This window comes from Ascaphus truei, chromosome 3 (genome assembly GCF_040206685.1).
Source record: "Ascaphus truei isolate aAscTru1 chromosome 3, aAscTru1.hap1, whole genome shotgun sequence".
Classification (NCBI taxonomy): domain Eukaryota; kingdom Metazoa; phylum Chordata; class Amphibia; order Anura; family Ascaphidae; genus Ascaphus; species Ascaphus truei.
In genome coordinates, this window is record NC_134485.1 from 168398834 (window position 1) to 168424213 (window position 25380).

General features: G+C 41.9%; 1 protein-coding gene across 2 annotated transcripts in view; it reads right to left on the minus strand.

The window, feature by feature from the left end:
• NDP (norrin cystine knot growth factor NDP) overlaps positions 1-24512 on the minus strand; it is a 195954-nt gene extending 171442 nt beyond the window's left edge. The window contains exon 1 of one of the 2 annotated variants that reach the window (XM_075593346.1): positions 24388-24512. The gene's annotated coding sequence lies outside the window, so the exon portion shown is untranslated. Of the gene's footprint in view, positions 1-23437; positions 23709-24387 lie in introns of those variants that run through there. The other variant, XM_075593345.1, reaches the window with a different exon arrangement.
• Between the last annotated feature and the right edge of the window lie 868 nt (positions 24513-25380).

Below are 25380 nucleotides of genomic sequence, written 5' to 3' on the forward strand. Positions count from 1 at the left end.
TAATAGATAAGATGTTGGCATTCTGGAAAATCTTGGAATTCAAGATAAACTTTGAAAAATCAGTGAAAGTGAAACCTTTACTTATTAGCTAATAGAAATCTCGGAAAATATATGTGGTGATGAGCGTCGAATAGTTCGTTTCAACTTCGGAAAATGCATTCCACACAATGCATTATACGGCATCGGATAATCCGTTTGACAGATAACGAACTGACGGATAATGATGACCACCTGTAGTTTTTTTTTTAGTTGTACATATTTCCAGACTACAGCACCATAAATAAGTTAAAAAAAACGCCCACAGACAATGACTTGTAACATCAACATAAAAAAAATTCTATTAAATAAAGGGATTTCAGTATCAGAAATAAAACCAACCACTTTGCAGCCAGGAATGTAAAATATATTTTTTCTACTGTCCTTTAATACAAATGTCACTACAGCCTTTGCAATATTGGGGAAAGGGGGTGTGTATTATCATTCTAGGTGGGGATCCCTCAAAAGCCACAGCTCACTTCAACCTCAAGACAGTTCAACTCGACCTCTTCGTGGCAGTGAGTTACATCACCGGAAGTAGAACCTTTCTTCCGGGTACTCTGAGGGCAAGTCTGTCCTCTCACCTCGGTCGATGAGATGTTCCTTGATGCTGCTGAAAGCCACCCTAATCTGCTGGGATCCTCCAATCTCTGCCCTCTGGCATCTTTCAACCAAACTCCAAGCTCCTCGGCATCCTCCACTCACCGCTACTGCATCCTGCCCTCACCATCGCCACATCCTCCACTCACCGCCGCTGCATCCTCCTTTTAAAACCGCAACAGTGACCATAAACTGGGACATTTTCAAAATGGATGGAACACCGGGACAGAGCCGAAATAAACTGGACTGTCCCGAATAAACCAAGATGTTTGGTTACCGTATCCTTACTCTATATCAGGGGGCATGCCCCCCAGGGCGGGCGCAAGATTTTTCTGGGGGGGGGGCATGGGCAGTTGTAAGAGGCCCCACGCTCTTCCCAAGGCATTTAAATGAAATGCTGGGGGATCACGTGAGGCCTCTGCAACTTCACCTACCGGGATTCAGAGGCTTGGCTTGCCGCGTCGTCATGGCAAGGCACCGGCAAATGATGCTGCGGGGTCATGTGCCGTCACATGACCCGGCGACATCATTTGACCCTGGCAAAAGGGGTAAGGGGGCGCGAGCATGGAAGGGAGCAGGCAAATTGGGCGCAGCTCAAATAGCTTGCGCACCCCTGCTCTATATGTTCAAAAGCTTATAACATAGCGTTAAATCATCTTCTCTTATAGAAATATCATTAACTTTAACAGCTGTTTGTAATAATGAGATGCAAAAGAGGCATAACAGTGTATATCCATCAAAGGGGCCGATTCACTAAACTGTGATAAATCAGTGCATTGTCGAACGACTTTGCATTGATTTATCGCACACTAAAACACATGTGGGCATTTAAGAAATGGGTGCAGAGGAAGCTCATGACCAAAGACGCCATGAGCCTCAGAATCCTCAGCTTCAGGTAAATTGTATCTTCTTTTCTAAAGTCTTCTGTTCTGTATTGTAATCCATTTCAGGGGGCAGAAGTGGTCCAGTCGGCTTTTTGAGTCAAATGAGACAGAACAGGCCTTATATAAGTCCTGTGATGTCACATTTTACTGTCAAATGACACATCTCCAATCCTATTGGACAATGTACCATGTGACAGAACCTCTCTTTTTTTTAAGGTGTAACATGTAAAGTGAGGGAAGCCAGCCAATCAGGAAGGCTGTGCTTCCCTCCCATTAAGATGATGTCACCAAAAACAAGATGTCTGTCATCACATGGCAACCAATCAGATTGGGGATATACCATGTGATGCCTCACATGGTATATCTCATAATCTGATTGGTTGGAGTAAACCATGTGACGTCAGACATCTTGTTTTTGGTGAAATCATCTTAAAGGGGGGGAAGCATAGCCTTCCTGATTGGCTGGCTTCCCTCCCTTTACATGACGTCATCCTAAAAAAAAGAGGTTCTGTCACATGGTACATCGACCAGTTGGATTGGAGATGTGTCATTTAACAGTAAAATGTGACATCACAGGACTTATATTAGGCCTGTTCTGTCTTATTTGACATCAAGAAGCCGAAGGGACACTTCCGCCTCCTGGAATGAATTACAAAACAGAACAGAAGACTAATGAAAAGAAGATACAACTTACCTGAAGCTGAGGATCATGGCGTCTTTGGTCGGGAGCTTCCTGAGACTAAGGAATAAAGAATAAGAGGATGAAAACATCTAAAGGTAAGGAAAACCATTGAATGTATGTTATTTTAATTTTTCAGGTTTTTTCATTGTATTTTTTATTTGTTAGATTTTTGATTGCCCCTTAATTGCCAGTGTATTTTTCTATGTTTCTTTAGGGCTATAGATACATACAGTAAAAAGCAATATTTTTTTGGTTAATGCTTGCTTTTATTTATTTTACATGTAATTTTTGTTTGCTTTTATTTATTTCTGTTTTTTTGTGTTTGATTTTTAAATATGGAATTTTTTTGTGTTTTCTATTATTTATTTCTGGTATTTTTTGGTGTTTGCTTTTTAATTGTGGTTTATTTTTGGTGTGATTCTTTAGGTGTTTGTTTTGTTTTTAGGTTTAGCATTGACTGTCATAGTGGTAAATCATGCCCATATTATATGGGCATGATGTACCACTGTGCCAATCAATTGGTTTCTTGGCATTTGTAATGTGGTTTTTTTCTGTGTAATATGTTTTATTTTGTGCCTGTTTTTTTTTGCTTCCTCATTTAATGCTATAGTGGCAAAGCATGTCCATATTATATGGGCATGCTTTAACATTGTGGCAATCAAGGGGTAGGGGAGTGGAGGGTGGGGTTAGTGTCCCCGGGTAGAGTGGTTAGGCCTCCCAGGTTGGCAGCGGGGGAGGGTTGGTTAACCCCTTAATTAGATTGCATTTTTGATTGTACATTGCTGCCAACAGAGGACAAGGATGGTGATGTTTGACAAAGGGCCACTGCCCGAAACGCATTAGAGATCCTACCTGCCATAACACCATGATGTCTACCATGGAAAAAAGCATGTTTTAACCTCTTACCTGCTGGTGTTTAGCCCCCAAGCTTTTTGCTGTGCTCCGCTTCTTCCTCCGTGAAACCCCTCTGCTGTACTTACCTACAAGCGGGATGCACGCCGACGGAACTTCTGCCTCTGAATCGTGAGTACTCCTCTCCTTCATGCAAAGTATTGGAGGTTTATCTTGCTTTTTATGTGCCATTCTCCAGGGTGACTGTCAATAGTGGTGTCCACACAGAGCTTTGTATACATACATGTTACTCTTATGTTGGAAACTACACACCACATGTCCCCACACTAAGGAGGTCAATCTAGGCATATTGGATTATTCAACACTCACGAGGCTGGATCAAAGTTGTTCCTCAAAGCTGGTTAAATGTACCTCTCAAGATATTGTTTTACTAATGGTCAAACATAGTTGAGCACCGAATTTTTGGATTCTTTCCTATTACTGTCTAGCGAATAGCTAATACTGGCAAAAAATATTGATTTTGACACTTTTTGGTTTCTCGGACCACTTTTTTGCCTCAGCCTGTTAATGGTCATTAAAAAGCCATTATTGCGCGATACTGCACTCTTATTACTGTTTACTGCACTGTTATTACTGTTTAGTGAATAGCAGAGCAGACAGTATTGTGCAATAAGGGCATTTATCGTCCATTAAACCACTTATCACAGCTTTGTGAATCGGCCCCAATGTCTGTTAAAGTTAATGTGGTGTTTTTCATGTGTGTAACACCACAATTACATACTGTATGACTCCACACCCATAGCATTATTTCAGCATTATTTTGCTCTCCTTTCCTTTCTTTTGTAACTTTAGTTAAACAAGATACGCTTATGGATATGGGAATGCACATGTTAAGTTTACAAAGAGAAGGGCTTCTCTGTTATTTGTATGGTACCAAGTGAAACATGGGATAACTGGGAAAGGAATCTTAAAGAAAATATTTAGATGGTTTTAAGTTTATTTCCAACAAATCTGATAGCAATGATGGGTCAGATACACAGGAATCTTCTGATAATGTTTTGGGCAGATGTTATAAATTGAGACGGGAATTGACTATAAGGCTGAGACTAGAGAAAAGCCCTCAATTTATATGTTCATTACAAAATGTAATGTAAAATAACACATAAAAGGGTAGAAGATGAGATAAATTTGAGGGACATTAATTTATTTGAAAGTTGTATTTGTTTTAAATTGTTATTAGACTTTGTTTTAACTACTTATTTTCTTTTTACTTCTTTATTTGTTCTGCTTCTTTTTTTAAATGTTAATGTACATACAGTAAGAGATTAGGTCAGGCTCAAAGTGGAACAAGAAATATGTTGTAAGTACTGCAGACATACATTCAAAATACTACATGTGGGTTTTGTTTCTAAATCAGTTGTGTAGTATTAAATAATACTTACTGCTTTTTTGTTACTTATATTTCTCTACTCTTTATGCCCTTAATGTTTTAAGCTTCCTTGGGTTGCTACAGCAATAATTTAGAAAGGCACAGCACTTCTTCTTTTGAAATAGTATATTGTGAAACCAGAGAAGCAGGATCTTTGCAAACGATCACGGACATACTGAATTGGGCAGCTTAGGTAATTACATTTCCTTAAAGGAAAGCAAATGCTGCATCTATTAAAACAAAACAAATAACAAAAATAATGAACTGTACAACTGTACAATATAGTAACACTGTATTGCTACTTTTTTCTGGATGTATGTTATCTGAAAAATGAAAAAACATATATTTAAAAAAATAGAACACCTACTTCAGGGTCTAGCTGGAAGTAAGGCTAAGACATACTTAATCGATGGTTTGGGGCATAGGTCCCAATAACAGTGCTCAATCCAATTCCAAACTCCAGTCATATGTATAATGACAGTCCATATGTGTATGAAGCCAGTTAAACCATACAGTGAGATATTGGACCCAGTGCTATGTGTAAGCAGCAATACCACAACCACTGATAAATCCACTAATCAAGTGAGATGATCCATATGTATTGATAAGGAGATGTAATAAAGGTATAACATACCATGGGTGTGTGGAATAGTGCCATGCAGGTCACTATAGCTGCAGCGCTGTTACCGGTCATCAAGTCTCCTTGGGGAGAAAAACAATACTCACTGAGGTCTGCTTCCTTGGTTGCGTGCATCAACACTCCATATTCAAAGTTTGTGGTAGAAATCCCTGGATTCCAGCGGTGCACAGCTTGGTAGATACAAGAGACCAGCAAGGTGTAAGTTAAAAACAGAACTTTATTAATAGAACATGGTATATGGGGAGTAAAACTCTTGCGCGTTTCGGACCTACAAAGTCCTTAATCATAGAGTTGATGATTAATCATAGACTCTATGATTAAGGACTTTGTAGGTCCAAAACGCGTAAGAGTTTTACTCCCCATATACCATGTTCTATTAATAAAGTTCTGTTTTTAACTTACACCTTGCTGGTCTCTTGTATCTACCAAGCTGTGCACCGCTGGAATCCAGGGATTTCTACCACAAACTAAGACATACTTAACATCACATTATTGGAAGCTAACGTTGAATCACTGTTGCATTACAATAAGTAACGTTAAGCCTATGCAAATGAGATAAATAATTGGCATTGTTTTTTTCTATAATTAGCTTTGTGTATAGGCATTACCCTCAGAGAAAATAATATTCATTACTGTTTTAGTTAACATCCCGTTATTAGCCCAGATTTACAAAAAAAAAACCTGCACATAATTGTATTTTATTTACATGATGCCAGCCAGTGTATGAAGTGATTTACAGTGATATTTTTCAGGACATTATACAAGGCAGATAAACACAAATTGGTACATAGTACATTAAAGTAAACATTGGAAAAATACTAAAGATTGTTTGAGTCACCTGAACATAAAAATGTAATCTCCCCATGATTAAAGGATCAGATTAGTATTTGTATTCACTTGATGGCATAAACATTATAGCATATGTAGCACATGTCGTCGTCGTCGTCCCTCCCCCCCCCCCCACCCCACTCTGGGAAATTATGGCTATGCGACTGCTTGGTGTAGTGCTGGTTACCTGCTGGGTACAGGAGAGATGAGTTTCCCGTGATGATGTGGGGGTACACGACAGACCTTTAGGGATCCTTCTGGTTCTTCTCTTCATGGTGTCAGCCCCTCCAGACATAGGTGGCTTCAGCAGTGCCTGAACATTTGTCTCTTTTGCCTTTTAGTGATATATATTTTCATTAATATATTATGGATTTGGTAGTTTATTATTGTATGATTATAGTTTAATAGTTAGGATTTTATTATTATTTGTATTAAAATTGTTTATATATTAAAGTTGATTGTTTTAAGTGTTAATCTAGTTCCCTTGAATGCATATACATATTTTTTGCTTGTTGCTGTATGAACTAAATGAGATTCAATTAGGGGCTAGTAGGACAACACCCTTGGCACCTTTTCTAATTGGACAATCTGTGATTAGTATGCCTATAAGTACTGGTTAAGGGCAAAGTAGAATTATCCACAACCCCTGAGGAAGCTGAACTGGATAGAAGGCGAAATGTGTAGGGTTTCTGACCCTCTGAGGATTCCGTAGCTGGCGAGGAAGAGTCCAGTCCCGATCGAATACGCGGATCGGAGGATCCAGGCAGGTAACAGGGACTTACATCAAGACTTTTCCTGCTCCAAAGGATTTTGAGAGTCCCAGAGTGGCGAGAGTGTGCCCTTAAAGCACTCACTGCGATTTTAAATTTGGGAGAATGTGAGTGTGTCCTTTCCCCAATTGATTTTAACTGCATGTGCATTAAACTGTATTACGCTATGTCCTCCTTATGTATTTTCTAAGAGAGAGTCAAGCGTGATCAGATTTTTCTCCTGCTGACGTATATGTGAGTGATTTGTTCACTACATTACCAACACACCATTTTCACTGGGTATTTTTTGGTTTTAGTTAATTTGTGGCTAGCACTCTATTGCGCTTTATTTTTTCTTTACAACCAACTGAAGGTCTTACCCCTTAGGGGCTGAACTTCAAGCTAAAATGTAGGCACTTCCTTCCTGCAGCTCAAAGAGGGAGGGCTCAGCACATGCACCCCCACTTCAGTCACTCAGGAAGTCAGCATGAGGAAGGGGAAAACCCCATAGGATAGACTGTCACTGTCTATATCTTACTAGAACTTACATGACAGGGGAAGGTAGTGAGGCAGCTGGACCAGCCAATGCTACACTCTCTCCTAGGTGAAACATCCAATGTCCTTACTTGGATCCAATGTGAGTACATCCATCCACCTGGTTTCTGCAAACAAATACAGGTTATACCAGATGTACAAATAACCTCATACTGTACACAGTTCACTAACCCTTTATCATCCACTTATAACAGCGAAGATATTAGATAACTTATTCACCCAATGGGAAGATACAAGAAAAACCTTCACTTGTAATATTTTGGGTCTGGCTTGTTAACCACTCTCCCCTCAAACAACTTGATCCAGATATAGCATAACTTTGGAGGACCAGGGCAGTGCCTAACCTTTACTCAGTCTTTAAAGATATGTGTGCCTATGAGCCATTCCTCCATTACAGAACGAATCTTGTCATTTTTAATAAACCTGTCATCACTGGTTTTGGTTTTAATATTCTCAATGATGGCTAACCTCAGTCTAGTATTAGTTCAGGTATATACATAAAGGTGTAACCGTGGGATTGGCAATACCTATTAAGGATAGCTCGATCAACTCTACTTAATATTTGTATTTTCTGAACATGTCCCTGACCAGGCAATACCCAGAACTGAGGTTCACTTAACTCAACCTCCTGGTGGAATATGGAGGGTCCCTTGGGATTCTTACTCTCAAATTTATTTCACCCATCCGCTTACGAAGGGCTTTGGCGACCTCTTCCTGTGATAGTTTACCTTCCTCTGACCAGTGATCCCCAATAGAACCATTTACCAGTAGAAGTCTAGTTCTATTTAGACTAGGGGCATAACCTTTGAACATTGGGTCCCATCAATTAAGGGGTTCCTGGGACTCATGTGGACTGGGCCTGGTGTCCATCTTGGAGGACACACCAGAAGTAGCAGACCTCTGGGATAGTGATGAGTCCCTAAATTACTTAAACAACTGGGGAGATCTTTTTACAGGAATGCAGCTAGCATAAGGTATTTCCCTGTCAGAACCTTTAAATGCAATGGCTAATCACTTTCCCGTGACCACCCATCCTTTCCCGTGAAATCCAAGTCCCTCAAGTCCATGGACATACTCGGAGATAACTTTTCACAAGGGAACTTAGTGATCACCCAAGTAGCAGCATCAGGAGCAGATAAACTGGGGTTAGAGATTAAGGGTATGGGCCCAGGAAGATCCCGTTTCCGTCACTCAGGATTAGCCTTCCCTTTACCTCTAGCGGATGGTATTGGGCAAGGGACAACTGGGGCCGGTGAGCTGGGTCTAGTAATGTCCATGACCTGTCCATGATTTGTACCAGTATGTCTGGCACGACCTGTAGGGGACGGTACAGGAATCTTCTGAAACGATCCATGACAGCTTCTTCCCCGAATTGGGGTCTGTAGTGGATCAGGTGTAGACGAGCACCGTCCGGTACTCACCCTGTTAGGCAACAAAGGAAGTTCTGCATTGGATACAGCGGCCATCTTGACAACGTCACCGGAAATAGCCACGCTCGCTAGACTCCCAGGCAAGCCCTTGCTCTGCGCCGGCAGTGACGTCGCTTCTGGTTGTTCCAGAGGTGCCTCACCCCGTGGCACGGAAAACAAGGCTCCGCCGGGTTCCCCCTTTCCCGAGGCCTCAGAGGACTCCTGACGGGTAGAAAGTTATGTTTTCTCACCCAAGTGCAGGTAGGAGATATCATCGGGAGGGATATTTTCCTCAGCGGTGTTGTCTTGGCCAGCTCTGACGTCCTCCTCTGGTACGGGGCTCTTCCGGACCTCCGGCAGCACCACGGCCTTTATGATGGATGTCGCGACCTTGTGACTCCGTTTTGCCTCTGGACCAGCTTCTCCATTGGATGAAGACATCCATAAGGACACATCCTCCAGCATCCCTGGGTGGTAATCAGTGCAAAGCAGGCTTGCTCCGGCACCACCAAAGGAGACCCACCAAACACCCCCGGGGCAGTCGACTCCTCCGCCAGCCAAACTGACATTGTTTCCAGTCCTGGAACGGTTGGCATCGGAACCGCTTGGGTCATCTCAGGTACAGAAATGTTGGGACCTTGGTGTCCAGGTACTAGGGTACACGGCCCATAGGAGGCCCAGCCAGGTATACATTTCCATGGGCCACTTCCCAGGATAGTAGGCCCTGATTGGAAGCAGTCAGAAGTATAGGTGGAGTGTGTTATGCAGGAGCCGTACCAGTGGGTGCAGTATTTCTATCACTCGGCAGCCTTACCTCTGCAGGGGGCACGGAATTTGCAGGCCACAGGTTTTGTGTCCCATAATTTGGACATCGGGCTGTCGTGCTGACCTCTCGCCCAGGTAGTCTGCAGTGAGAGCATACACCTCGTAGAAATTGCCATCCATAAACGGTTGCCACCAGGAAGCCTCCGGACAAGGAATAGTTTGTAAGATCTAACTGTAACATGATCTTGGCTAAAGTAGGTGAGGTAGGCACTGTAGAAAGTAGAGGATTTAGTAGCATCTCCTCACTTGTCAATAGCTCCGCAGAAGTGAAGCTACACAGGGTGTGGCAAGCTCCTCCCATCATAGAGACAAAGTCCTGGATTGGTTACAAGAAATTTACTCCTCCCCCTTGGTGGAATTCAAGGTTGAGGTGGGATGGACCAAGCAGTGACCAGGCTCCGGATGAGCCAGTCACGATGCACGATGAAGGGTGTGGCTATACTAACAAGGTTGCAACTTTTCAGAATTTTTTCAAAACAGGGGGTGGTGTTGTAGATTGGGATTTTGCAGAAAGGGCATTGGCCTCCTTCAACCCATGTGGTCCCACTTGGCTTCACTACGCACTCCATTTAGTGAGCAATGCAATAGAGCTAGAATACAATTACACGGGGTCCCCTGTGATGCATCAGGGGCCCGCCTCATACTTTTTACCGACTTTACAAAAGTCCAGAGCCTTGAAAGGTGCACAAGGTCCCTCATGGTACACTGTGAGAGGCCCGTCCCTTGCACGGAGATTCAGCACGGAGGTGTTTCTACCCTATGAGGCCACCGTAGTTCTCACGGGGATTCAGCTTCAGTCAGATTTTTGACTGATTTTTGGCGCGAAATCACTTCCGTGGTGAGTAGTATATAAGGGGGTCAGGGGGGACATGGGTCACTCTTTGATAAAGCGCTACTAAAGCGCGAAACGCGTTAGAGGACCCTTTTAATGTAGCTGTTGCTACCATGCATTTGGATTAAAGCATTTTTATTTCTCACGGATCTGCCTCTAGCCCTATGTTTTTGCAGTGCTCCACCATCTTTCCACGCATACTTTATCTACAAAACGGAACGGATGCACGCTGTCATGGAGCAGAAGGGGTCTACAATGTGAGTGATTTACTATGTTTATTGTGACTGTGACTATAGGGTATTTGCAGGGCTCCAGCCTATGGTACAGGATACTTTCTATCCACATAGTGATTGCACTGGGAGTCCCTTTATATAAGGGCTTCCATGTGGTTTCACTTTTAAGAGTGGTTACATTTTTTCTGTCCATGTTGGGCTTTATATGGTGAGCTATATACCCTGTCACATATTTACACATTTTTCCATTGAATTACTATACCCCGGACTCCTAGGCAATATTGCCAACATTGCACAATCCTGGATTTAGAAGCACCATCAAGAGATTCATTTCTCATCCTTTGCTAGAATACAATTACACGGGGTCCCCTGTGATGCATCAGGGGCCCGCCTCATACTTTTTACCGACTTTACAAAAGTCCAGAGCCTTGAAAGGTGCACAAGGTCCCTCATGGTACACTGTGAGAGGCCCGTCCCTTGCAGAACTGAGGTGTGGGGTACACAAACCTAGGATAATTTTCAAACCGGGTACGCCCCCATAAGCACAGAACGTCGTGCTTGGTGCACAGGTTGCCCTAGAGCCTGAAAGGTCCCGTCCCATAAACACAGTCTATGTGTATTGGTACCAAAGGGTGCTCATGGTACACTGTGAAGGCCCTGGCCCATTTTCCATCAGCTGAAGAAGGGTAGCACGCTTCCCGGTGACGCCTCGTGGTGCGCCCCAACTCGCAAACTCATGGTGCACAGGGTTCCTCATGGTGTGTGGTGAGGGTTGTCCTGTCCCTTTCTTGGACTACAATGCAGGGTACCCACGCTCCCCGGTACTATACCCTTGGGTGTGTCCCAACAAAGTCTCTTTGGTAAGGGCTTAGGCAGCCCCTTTCCTTAACATGAAATGGGTGCCCGGGGTCCCTGGAGTAGCATCAGGCCTCTTTAATTACTGCCGCTGCCAGTGCAGCAGTCTCTAAAGCCTGTCCTGCCACTGCTCATCTCAGCAATGCCTCTATTTGTAGAATATGTTCCTTTATTGTATTGTATGTCTTTATTTATATAGCGCCATTAATGTACATAGCGCTTCACAGTAGTAATACATGTGGTAATCGAATAAATAACAGATAATATAAATAACAGATCATGGGAATAAGTGCTTTAGACAAACATAACATTAAGGAAGAGGAGTCCCTGCCCCGAGGAGCTTACAATCTAATTGGTAGGTAGGGAGAACGTACAAAGACAGTAGGAGGAAGTTCTGGTAAGTGCATCTGCAGGGGGCCAAGCTTTATGTATCGTGTTCAGAATGTTCACAGTGCTATTCGTATGCTTCTTTAAGCAAGTGTGTCTTAAAGTGGGTCTTAAAGGTGGATAGAGAGGGTGCTAGTCGGGTACTGAGGGGAAGGGCATTCCAGAGGTGTGGGGCAGTCAGTGAAAAAGGTTTAAGGCGGGAGAGGGTTTAGATAAAAAGGGGGTAGAAAGAAGACATCCTTGAGCAGAACGCAAGAGTCGGGGTGGTGCATAGCGAGAAATTAGGGCTGAGATGTAAGGAGGGGCAGAAGAGTGTAAAGCTTTAAAAGTGAGGAGAAGAATGGAGTGTGAGATGTGGGATTTGATTGGAAGCCAGGAGAGGGATTTCAGGAAGGGAGATGCTGAGACAGATCTAGGAAAGAGTAGAGTGATTCTGGCAGCAGCATTTAGGATAGATTGTAGGGGAGACAGGTGAGAGGCAGGAAGGCCGGACAGCAGGAGGTTACAGTAATCAAGACGGGAGAGAATGAGGGCCTGAGTCAGAGTTTTAGCAGTCGAGCAACAGAGGAAAGGGCGTATCTTTGTTATATTGCGGAGGAAAAAGCGACAAGTTTTAGAAATGTTTTGAATGTGAGGGGCGAATGTGAGAGAGGAGTCGAGTGTGACCCCTAGGCAGCGTGCTTGGGCTACTGGGTGGATGATCGTAGTTCCAACAGTAATGTGGAAGGAGGTAGTAGGGCCAGGTTTGGGAGGAAGTATGAGGAGCTCTGTTTTAGCCATGTTGAGTTTAGGCGACGGAGGGCCATCCAGGATGATATAGCAGAGAGACATTCAGAAACTTTGGTCTGTATAGCAGGTGTAAGGTCAGGTGTTGAAAAGTATATTTGTGTGTCGTCAGCATAAAGATGATATTTAAACCCAAAAGATGTTATTAGGTCACCTAGAGAGAGTGTGGACAGAGAAAAGAGAAGAGGTCCCAGGACATAACTTTCATCTGACTACAGAAAACTGGGAACACTGCCAGTGAGTAGGTACATTAAAGATGTTAGGGACACTGGTGAGAAAAATAGAAAATGAGTAAAAAGAAAACCGATCGGTTAACTCAGAACACAACGTCACTTTAGCAAAATTAGTAACTGATGGTTTTTCCCTGAGGTTAACACATACACATGAAATTCATTACACTAGAGAGACAGAGCGACTTCTTGTTTGGAGTCCAAGAAGTACTAGGTCACTTACTTACCCAAACACTCGTTTCTACAACCCATGGAGCGATAACTGTTAGAGAAAACTGAACACACCTGAGATACCTGGGAAATATGATAATTTAGATATGCCAAGTATATTCAAATGACTTAAATTAGCATTTTACCCACGTATCTATGGTGGTGTTCAGTTTTATTCACAGGTATCACTCCAAAGGTTTTAAAAAGGAGTGTTTAGGTAGGTATATAAGTCTCTTGGTACTTTACAAAAATAAGACTCCTTTTTCCGTTTTCCTCTCTCCTCTCTAACCCATATTTCAGGGTCTGGATGTGAGTAATGCCACCTTTAGGTATCACTTACTACTAATGCAATGTTATGTCTCTGCGTTAACTTTAATGTACCTTTGTGGATATGTGTTGTTAAGGGGGAACACATATCTTGCATATAATTATCACTATTGTCCATTCTAGTTAATGCAATGCCCTTTCCAGCTGACAACAGGACTTAACCTTGCATTATTCAACTTTAAAGATACATGTTATGGCATACTACGATGATCACTTAGGTAATGGTACAGTAACTTACTTAACAGAGCTCTGTAGATCTGGGCCTATCAGAGAGAAGAGCAACAATAACACGAACAGTCAAAGGAAGGTCAGTAGCAGAGATGTCACATAGCAATGTTTGAAAAGTTAATTTATCTTGTGAATAAAGCTAGTGATTGGGTTTTGCGTAAGAGAACCCTGTAATGTATTGCAGAATAATATACAGTATATTTGCAATTTGTGGAATAATAATTTTCAGAGGCAGCCTACAATATGTGCAATACATTTGATTAACTGAGCTCTATTATAGTGGACTGCAATGTGTGCAGCTTATATGCTTGGCAATGAGGATATTCATGTTTTGTAGCCCCATTTGAAGAAGAGATTTGCAAGATTTTGAAAGCTTATTTATAACTTTATTTATGACTAATTATCATGATGGTATTTTAATGATATCACAATCTGCAATAAATATACCCCCATTATAAAAGTTCCTTTCCAAAAATAATAATAATTCTTAACTGCTCCTGTAATGCATTTTATTGCATCATATAATCATGTCCCAAAACACTAACACAAATACAACATAGGGTTAGAATCAGTTCCCAAAACTGATTTTTTAAATTTTTATTTATGTCAAGCAGGATAAATAACACCTTTACAGTTGTACAAGGTGCATTTTTTTTTCGTTATTCATCATGATTTTGTGCTTACAATAGTTTTCTGTTTAGTATAAATATTAATGAAGGAATAATTGAATAGTGAAATCATTGCCTTTGAAGTTAACCCAACAAGAATCGAATCTCTATGCCCTTGTGATCATGAATTAACAATTTTATCTACACACAGATACCCAGCAAGCTCTAAGAAACCACCCGCAATTACCACAATATATATATATATATATATATATATATATATATATATATATATATATATATATATATATATATATATGTAAGTTCCTTTTAACACTTATTTTGTGGTAATTTTGGGGGGTTTCTTAGAACTTCCTGGGTATCTGTTTATTAACTTTGTCCACCTGGTCTCAGCTGTTTTGGAGGTCAGTGGCTCCTCCCTCCCAGGGTTTAAGCTCACCGCTCCCCACTTTCCAAAAAGCAGATTTTCTTTTTATACAGCTGGTTGTGACAGGTTCCATGCCAGGACCATTCTTCCTCTAATTATAGAGGTAAATAAGAATTTTAATCAGTTAGTGTTAGGATCTGCGAATTTGGTCATGCCTTGATGTGGCTCGCAGGATTATACGCTTTTGCCAAAGTGTTAACTTAATTACACTTTTTCAAGAGATATATAGGTATTTCAGTGTGTATTTTTGTCACATTGGTTGTTGCTCTGGACTTCTTTGTTTCTTGTTGTTAACCATTTTATCTCCCTGTGCCTCAGGCATCAAAACATATTCCACTGTAAAATGTTCGGATAGGGAGTGATGCCCTAAAAAATATATTGTATGTACAATTAGCCATACAAAAAAGCATTATATAAGAAGATAATAATTAAGTACACATTGTAAATTATGATGAGTGAATAAGTGACAAATGATTCTTTTTCATGGTTTATGGATTTATTTTTTCCTGTTTGTTTTTTGTGTGTTTACATTTGTGCCATTGGGCATGGATTGTTTTTTCTGGTTTAGGTTTGTTTAATTTTAATGAAAGCTTAGGATCATTGCTTCGGGTCCAGTGAGTGTGATTGCTCCGTGGGTCAAGTGAGGATCATTGCTTTGTGGGTCAAAATGTGATTGGTGCCACAGTTGGATGAGGAGGATGCGGGTAAGAAACACATTTATTGACTATAGGGTTGTAAGGAATCCGCTCCGCGGTTTACTGGTTGCTTTACCGTGCAGACTTGTGCAGTCCTGGAGCACCTCTCCTGATGTTTGCTGCAGCCTGGATTCACTCACCAAAGCAATACACACTCCCTCTGGTATCTATTGCACCTGTGCAGTCTTTCATTGCAAACTATACTTGCATTCACTCATTAGGGGCAGTACCTTCACACCCCCGCCGGGGATTGGCCCGCTGGCCTTTAAGTATTGCTTGCCCATAATGCTCCTTGCCGAGCATAGTCCTAACTGGATGTCATCTGTTTTGCCACAAGCTCTCGCTTGTTCCCCTTTGCTGATACCAGGTCACGCCCTGCGTCCTTCAGCTTCCTTCAAGCCGCTTGTTCTCCCATGCTGATTCCAGGTTACGTCCTGCATCCTTCAGCTCCCTTCAAGCCGCTTGTTTCCTTGTGCTGATACGGAGGTATTCCCTGCGTCCTTCAGCTTCTGTTCCCCTGTGCTGAAGCAGAGGTTTCGTCCCTGCGTCCTTCAGCCTCCTGGATTCCTGCACTAAAGTAGAGGTTCGTCCCTGCGTTCTGCAGTCTCCTGGATTCCTGCACTGAAGCGGAGGTTTCCCTGTATCTACAGCTTCCTGGTTCCTGGGGCCTACTCTTTCCCTAATATAGAGAGGCCGTGTCCTGGTTCCTGCGCTGAAATAGTGGATTCCCTTGCCCGCTCAGGACTTTTGCGTTGTAGCACTGGTGCACCCGTACAGCAAGACGGTGTGCCATTCTGGTCTGCCTACCATCTCCTGTGACCAGCACCATGGGCCATGGTCGTCGCTCGCGCAAAGGCCAACCCCGCGCTCCTAAGCTGAAGCGGGTCTCTCCTATCTCCTTGTTGCCAAACTCCTGCATGGACAATGTTTATCCTGACGTCTCCTGTTCTGACCCTGGCTTGTACAACGACGACGCTGTCTTCTCCAATCCTGATCCTGCGACATACGACTACGAACTGCGCAACCCGGATCAGCCTGCGCGGTCTCAGGTCGGTGCTTTTACAACCCCACCTCAGCCTCGCGGTCCGGTCCTGGTTTGTGGCGAGCAGAACCTTGACAGTATGCTCGGCCCTACAAACTCGGACCCCGCTGAGGTGTGGGTTGGTAAGTTTTTTCCTAAAAACCTGTCCCAGCCTGTAGACCAGTCCCAGTTTGAGGATAATTATTTGTGCGATATAATACCTCTGATGGAAGATCCGTTTATGTTGGAGGGCTTGACTCCCTTGCAAAAGAAATGCCGTAATAATCTGGTTTATAAGGCTTACTGCCTCAGAGACTTAAAACAGTATCTGGCCAGTGTTTTGGCCATTGCTAAAATTGCCTGCTCCCCTGATTCCCCTTTAACTGGGGAGGAGCTGTGTCCTGTGGAACTAGTCAACGCCTGTAGTACACTCAATGCCCTGACAAAATCCTTGGACATTCCTATAGTATTCCTGGAACCTTCCGTCATGGTGGCTCTCGCTCACGAGACGATGCATGTACTTTCCCGTGCATTGGATGATTGCTTGTTAAAACAGGATCGTCTCTTAGCCGCTCACGCCGTCGTTTGGCGGTATCCCTCGGCTACCAGTCCTGTTGCTAAACCGGGGGACGTATCTCTCTCTCCGGGAGATAACCAAACAGAACTATTACCAATATCTCCCAACGTAGTAACTGCCACAGTCCCAAGCTCTGATTGTATACCCGGGTTCCCTTACACTAATGATATGTCTACATTAACCCCTGCCGATCAGTCCTGTGAGGTCCCCTTGGAGAACACATATGTGTCACTAACTAACACTAAGGTTCTTGTATCAGAGAATAAGTCCCTTAGTTCTCCTATTTCTAGCTTTGAATCCCTCTCTCTAGGTCTTGAGGGTTTTCCAGCTTTAACCTCTGCTAGGCAGTCCTGTGTACTTTCCCCGTCAGAGAAAGAATCCCTAAGTTCTGTTCCCAGGGTCATTTCTGTATTAACCCCTGAGGGGCAGCTCTCTGAGTCTCCTTTGATAATTCCCTGTTCTCTGCCAGCCACGGGCACGCCCCTAGCTCCAGAGGAGAGATCCCTTGTCTCTCCTAATACAGAGAAAAAATTACCTATGTATTACTCTCAGGCAATGTCTGCATTAACCCCTGTAAATTCTTGCTGCCTCCAAGTTAATGCCTTCGTTGTAGCCTCAGAGAATGAGTCCACAAGTCAGACAGCAGAGGTTGCATTGAGGGATTCCCATAACCGTACGGAGTCTCTAGATATTCTTTGCTATAAATCCCCTGCTTCAGCTCAAGTTTCCGCAGTTTCGTCTCCGGAGACTTCGGCTAAAGTTCTGGTTCCTGTTAAATGTATTCAGGAGTCAGGTTTTTCCCTAAGCTTAGTCACAGAGTTCCTTCTCCCGGGTATTTCACTGAACCAGCCTGTCGCCCACATAGCGGTGATCCCTGCTTCAGCGCATAGTTCCCACATTATGGAGTCTGCAGTAAGTTCTGGTTTCCCAGACATCCCTTACCAAATACCTACTTCAGAGACCAGTACAGTTATGATTAACCCCCGTGTACTGTCTGAGTTCTCCTCCTCTTTAAGCTTAGGGTTAAAGGCATACTGTAGTCTGTATGTCTCTCCTGGGGTTCATATTATGTTCCCAGGAATGTTTGCTGACGCACGGTTTTCTCCCAAAAGTGACGCTTTTCCATATAGATTAGTAAAAAGCTTGCACACTCTTTCTCTTTTCGCTGAATTGTGTCTTTCTAGTTTTGAGACCCTGAGAGGTAATGATTCCCCTTCTGATTCTGAAGCTCTTTCTACAAGGAGTATCCTGTCTGGGGGTCCCCCTGATTTCTCTCTCCAGGCTAATTCTCCAGGGATCAGCATATCTGTGGTCACTCCCTTAGTACTGTCTGAGGTCACCATGCATATATTACAAGTCCTGGGGTTTAACTCTGAGCTGTTTAGCTGTCCTGCCTTTGCTGAAACCCAGTCCCTCAGTACTGTGTCTAAATATGCCCCAGCAAACACGGGGTTACTCTGGGAAGAAATTAAAGCTCCTGTCTTAAAGGGTATTTTTTCTCACATGTCCAGCAAATTTAGAATCTCAGTAAGTGTTTCTATGTCACTTATCAATACATCTGATTTTTTCTCTAATCAAACCCAGATACCCTCACTATCGGTTAGGAGTCCTGTGATCAGAGATTTTGCACTAGAAAACACACCAATTCATGTTTTTGTCAGGTTAGGTACCCCTGTGGTTAGGGCCATTGCAGTTTTAGAGAAGACTCTTTGTACTCCTAAGGTGCATGTCATTAAGAGTTTTCATAGTTCATACTTGCTGCTTGTTGATTCTCAGGGCCCTGTCATTGAGGTACAGACTTCAGATTCTGATGTTAGCTTCCCTCCCACCACTACCCTGGCTCTGCCTTTTTCTCAAGCTACTGATTTGAAGATCCCAAGGACTATTCCTGATTCACTGACAATATATTCTCCCAATGAAGATTTCCCAGTATTAGAGAGCTCTACTGTTGTTCGCTTCTCTGCTCCTGCTAAACCATGGTTTTGTCCCTCGGAATTTTCGGTTGCCCCTGTTATTTCCTCTCAGTTGGAAATACTCTGTACGTATCCCAAGATTTCGGTCCCTATGCCAGGTTTACTGCTTGCCTTGTCACCTTCCATACCAATACCGGGAGATGCTTCTAACCAGCCTATACCTTTACTAACTATTACTTGGGAGCCTTCTAGAGGAAAAATTCCTCGCAAATTCCAACATGCAGTGGTCAGCCAAGACTTTTTCTGTTACAAAGTTTCTCCTGGTGTATTCGATCAACTATCAGGGCCGCTGATTCTAGATTCAGGTTTCTTTATTAAGGACTGGGCTTTCAGTGGGGGTTCTTCTACCGTTTTTGCTCTGGAACTCTCTGGTTCTTCACAGCCCTGGATTTCCAAGACATTTTGCAAGGCAAGCCATGTACCAAGGATGTTTCTTCCATCAATCTCATATCCTAGAACTGTACTCACCAAGGAACTGCTCGTTTACGGATCCCCTTTCCACCTAAAGAACTTTAGGAACAACTCGATGTCTCCGAGACCCATGGATGGCCCTGTCTGGCCGCAGTTTTCACCATGGGGTGGGGGTACACTAAGGAGTAACCACGAGTCTCTGGACCACGACTCTACCCCCAATCCTAGACGGTTCAGCAACAATTCCCGGTCCCCCAACTCTAGGTGTGCTCATGTTCGCCCGGAGGTCTCGCGTGAAGGGGGGGGTACTGTAAGGAATCCGCTCCGCGGTTTACTGGTTGCTTTACCGTGCAGACTTGTGCAGTCCTGGAGCACCTCTCCTGATGTTTGCTGCAGCCTGGATTCACTCACCAAAGCAATACACACTCCCTCTGGTATCTATTGCACCTGTGCAGCCTTTCATTGCAAACTATACTTGCATTCACTCATTAGGGGCAGTACCTTCACACCCCCGCCGGGGATTGGCCCGCTGGCCTTTAAGTATTGCTTGCCCATAATGCTCCTTGCCGAGCATAGTCCTAACTGGATGTCATCTGTTTTGCCACAAGCTCTCGCTTGTTCCCCTTTGCTGATACCAGGTCACGCCCTGCGTCCTTCAGCTTCCTTCAAGCCGCTTGTTCTCCCATGCTGATTCCAGGTTACGTCCTGCATCCTTCAGCTCCCTTCAAGCCGCTTGTTTCCTTGTGCTGATACGGAGGTATTCCCTGCGTCCTTCAGCTTCTGTTCCCCTGTGCTGAAGCAGAGGTTTCGTCCCTGCGTCCTTCAGCCTCCTGGATTCCTGCACTAAAGTAGAGGTTCGTCCCTGCGTTCTGCAGTCTCCTGGATTCCTGCACTGAAGCGGAGGTTTCCCTGTATCTACAGCTTCCTGGTTCCTGGGGCCTACTCTTTCCCTAATATAGAGAGGCCGTGTCCTGGTTCCTGCGCTGAAATAGTGGATTCCCTTGCCCGCTCAGGACTTTTGCGTTGTAGCACTGGTGCACCCGTACAGCAAGACGGTGTGCCATTCTGGTCTGCCTACCATCTCCTGTGACCAGCACCATGGGCCATGGTCGTCGCTCGCGCAAAGGCCAACCCCGCGCTCCTAAGCTGAAGCGGGTCTCTCCTATCTCCTTGTTGCCAAACTCCTGCATGGACAATGTTTATCCTGACGTCTCCTGTTCTGACCCTGGCTTGTACAACGACGACGCTGTCTTCTCCAATCCTGATCCTGCGACATACGACTACGAACTGCGCAACCCGGATCAGCCTGCGCGGTCTCAGGTCGGTGCTTTTACAACCCCACCTCAGCCTCGCGGTCCGGTCCTGGTTTGTGGCGAGCAGAACCTTGACAAGGGTGCCCATTGCTTGCTAATGTGGATATCTGTGCACCAGTAGAGGGCATAGGTGACAACAGTAACAATAAATGGATTTAATGGCTAGTGTTTGTTTTAATTGAATTGCAATGTGTATTTTATTTAATTGTTTTTTTAATGCTTCACAAATAGGCAAACATGCTATTAGCCATATTTGGCTTATAGGGCTATTGCCCATTACTGTGTGTAGTGTGCTTGGGCATTGTTGGGGGTAGATAGGGTGGTTGATGGGGTAGTAGGGTGTCCATTGATTTCCAATGTGGCTATAGGTGACCCCTGTTAAGGTTATAAGTAACCACAGTGCCAATCAATGCATTTAATGGCCAGTGATTGTTTTTATTGTATTGCAATGTGTACATTGTATTTTATTTGATTGTGGTTTTTCAACGTTTCACAAATGGGCAAAAGTGCTTTTAGCCATATTTGGCTAATAGGGCTATTTCACAACAGTGTGTGTGGTCATGGGGGTTGTTGCTCTGGTGAGAGTGGTTTGACCTCCAGGGGAGGGGCTGTAGCGGGAGGGGTTAACCCCTGAATTACCATAGTGGGTACTACATATATATATATTAGTTTAGCAAGTAAGCATTGGTGACAATAAAAATACCTTCAAGGTAATGAAAAAATGAAAATGGGTGCGGGGGAGTCCAAAATGATAGAGTTATCAATCACTTAGCTTTAGCCCAATAAACACATCATTGATATTTGTACAAATAGTTTATTCTGTTATTCTGTGTAATATTAATATATATATATAGACCATACGATACCTGTTGCAACACGACATCAAGGGACAGCACGCAGGTAAGTAAATCAAAAATGTTCTATATTTGATAGACACAAAAAACGACGTTTCGGTCCCCCAGTGGGACCTTTCTCAAGGTGGTGCACCTTGTATACAAGTTTTTGTATTGAAAAAGACACATAACCCGACGTTTCGGTCCCCCAGAGAGAAAGGTCCCACTGGGGGACCGAAACGTCGGTTTATGTGTCTTTTTCAATACAAAAACGTGTGATCAAACTTACCAGAGTGCTGTCTCCTGATCTCGTGCTTCAAACGGTATTGTATGGTTTATTATTGCTTTATGGGACAAGCACCCAATTTTTGCAAGTGGAGTGCCGGCTGATTCTTTGGATTTTTTATTTATATATATATATATATATATACATATATATATACATATATACATACATACATACATACATACATACATACATACATATATATAGTTAGCGTAGTCTTCCATTATATATGCAGACAATCTGCATTAGCTTAGTAACTATTTTAAATTAAAATTAGCCATGTAAATAATTCTATCCTTAATACCACTCTTTAGCTTGTGGGAGAAGAAACAAATAAACAATACTGGGAGGCGCATTAAATATGCAGCTAAAGTGGAAGTGATTGAAGTGGTGCCCATTAGAATGTTCAATGTCGAGCATGTACTGACAACCAGCTGCTCAAAGGGCTCTTAACCTTTCTTTATTGTTCTGTAAGTTAGAGGTGGGGCATGAGAGGGATTCCAAACATAGCACATGTTTATACAGAAATGTTAATATGTTCCACACACTCATATACATAAAAAGGAAATAACAGCTGATCAGAATCAGACCAGACAGCAATCTCTGACAACACTCATTTGTAGAACTGTGGAAAATCCAGGAGATCTGGTCACCCACAGGGCGACATGAATAATCTAACTACAGCTGGTCTTTTATCTTGGTATTATCAGAATTTAAGCATCCAATGGAAAGTCAAAACTATTTATCACCAACAGTGCCAATGATCTAATACTAATGCCTTTGTCTGTGGTTGTTAATGCAACATTATTAGTTACAAAGAGATCTATGAAAGACATACATTTAGACAGACATTTCTATTTATGTGGAAACACTACACTTTTTAAAGTAAAGAATACTGAAATGAACTGTAGTGATCTAGAGGACAGAGATTTTTTAAAATATACTGAAATAAACGAATAATAGGGAAGCTCCACTCATACCAAAATGATGTAGAATTATTAAAAGCACAAACAATTACAGATGTGACCTATGACAGCATACAGTATGTAGTTACCTAGTTAAGTTACTCCAAAATAAAAGAAAAAGAAATGAGGGCGCAAAAAGTAAGGAGAACACAACCTTTTATAGTATAAAAATAAAAGCAACAGTAGTAACATACACTGGGATACACAAATGTATAAAATCAGTTTGGCAGTAAAAGAATAATGAAACAGGATAATTGCCTGTGATAGCTGAGATAGCTGCTGCATAGTTATTACAGTAGGTTGTACAAAAAGACATGTCCAGAGTTTACCCTTTGTTAAATTGAAATTGGGCATTATCATGGAAAATCAGTATTTTGCTGAAGTAAAATTACAACCAATGACATTTGTCACATATCTAATTGGCTTTACTTTCCCTTTATACATACATTTTCTGCGACCATAGCTTTAACTATTTTAGTTTGGCTAAGTCTCCCCAAAGTAAATGTGTTCATAAATTTTATAAAACAAAAATATTAAAAATAAAATAATTTGCATACAAATTTTGCAGATTTTAGCATTTTCAATTGTTAAAATGATATTCAAATGCCTCACTGAATTTAATATAATGCAAACTATGATCAATTATAGTCACTACTATAAAAAACAAATATTTACATCAAAATGTTATTTTATGTTTATTTTTAACAGCAGTACTAGATATGCTTCTTACCTTTTTTCAAGTTGTTTTTTGTAAATGGGGTTCTATTTCCATTCTTAATCCATTTGCATTAAACCGCAAAAAAACAAGGAAAACTTTTCATTTGTCCCATACAATAATGTAAACACTTCTCATGTTAGTCCACGCTCTAAAATATGGATTTCACAAATTTGTCTTGAACATCTTGCCTTACACTTGGCTGTTTCTTGCAACAATTGTATACTGCCAATACCTTGAATTTAGCATCCTTGTCTGAAATATACTGACTGCACAGTTCACACTTTAGCATTTGTTGTGCTGAAGGAACTAAATCCACGACTAAATATACTCCTCTGAGGTACTGCCAAGACAAACACTGTAGATTTCCTCATAGCCAGCAGCCAATCAAAGACATACATGAAATCCATTCTAATCCATAACCAGTGCTGTTCAATCCATGACAAAGCTCCTCCAACATTAGGATAAATATTATTGTATAAATTAAAAGTGGTGCCGCACAGCACATGCTGTAGCTTGAAATACGTGTTGTCTATTGTTTTAATCATTCCAAATATTCAGCTGATGATGTGCAGGGGATCAGCAAACGTATGTACAGTAGTCGTAAATGCAAACAGTTAAAATGTTAAATTAGTAAGCAGGACCTTCCAGAGACTGTTCAGGAAATAAATCATTAAGTATCCAAACTGTCTATAAGAATTGCCTTATCTTTACAGATTCAGAAAAGGAAACATCAGTCCTTTATTTGCTTTACAATAATACCTGTTACTTATACATTTTCAGTTGTGCAATTCCTAATACTAGTTTTTATACAGTACTAAGATAAAATGTTTAATTATCTATTGTAGATTGTCCATTTTTTAAATGAACAAATGTGATTAATTCCAATAATAATAATAATAATAATAATAATAATAATCTGTATTAAATCAAGCAACGATGCATGAGCCCCTTTCCATACCAACCTTTAAAAATGTATTATTGCAAATTCCTTTTTTTCCTCTGGTTTGGAGAGGTACTGTAAACAGAGGCTTGGTAATTTCTGAATGCTTTTGTTCTTCTGTCTCTCTGTCACATGGCTTGCCTTTTATTTTTGTAACACACAAAAGTAAGAGCTGTTGTTCAAGCATAAGAGAGAGTGGGGTAAAGAGAATGTCAAATGGAAAAGTGCCATTGCCGTCATATATCAATCAGGATAGCAGCAGCAGTTCACTAGCAAATGGGAATTCCACAGAAATATGAAGCTCTTGTTATCTGAGAAATCACTAAACAAAATTCGTTGAAATCACTACAAACCAGATTCACATGTTTATGGACCTCATAATGTAGAGTTTTTTTAAACTAGAACTGAATGTTTTTTATACTCCATTATTGAGTCAATCATTTCTGCATATTATCGTTTCTAAAATAAATTCCCGTACAAAAAAGTCATCTTTATTAATCTAATGACCATAACATTAAAAGTGCTGGTATATTTCTGTTTCCTGTAACATCAGTTCAAATGTATTTCTGTGTACATTCATTTTGCTGAACTTAATATTAGTCATTAATCAGTAGGGAATAGTCAATTAGAGGTAGGAAATTTAAAGGGTTTAAAAGCTGAGTTGCCACAGGAGCAACTAACACATATGTTTCTGATATTTTACAGCCTTCTCTGCAGCTCAGGAGTTAACCCTATCTGGCACTTTGTCACAAACTATTTAGCGCCTGACTCCAGCTGCACTATTACAAATGGTCAAATGTATTAACTATTGGAATTGTTCAATGCATTGAGTGTTATAGGACTGTTTATCTTCCTCAGGGTACTTTATTATGGACATACTCATGATTTTTTAAATGTATTATCAGGTTTAGAATACTATGCACAACTAATATTTACCATAGTAAATATGCTACTATTTTATCAGTTTGGGTCTTTTAGGGAACAAAGCATTCATACTCCTTGTTTAATTTAGAGT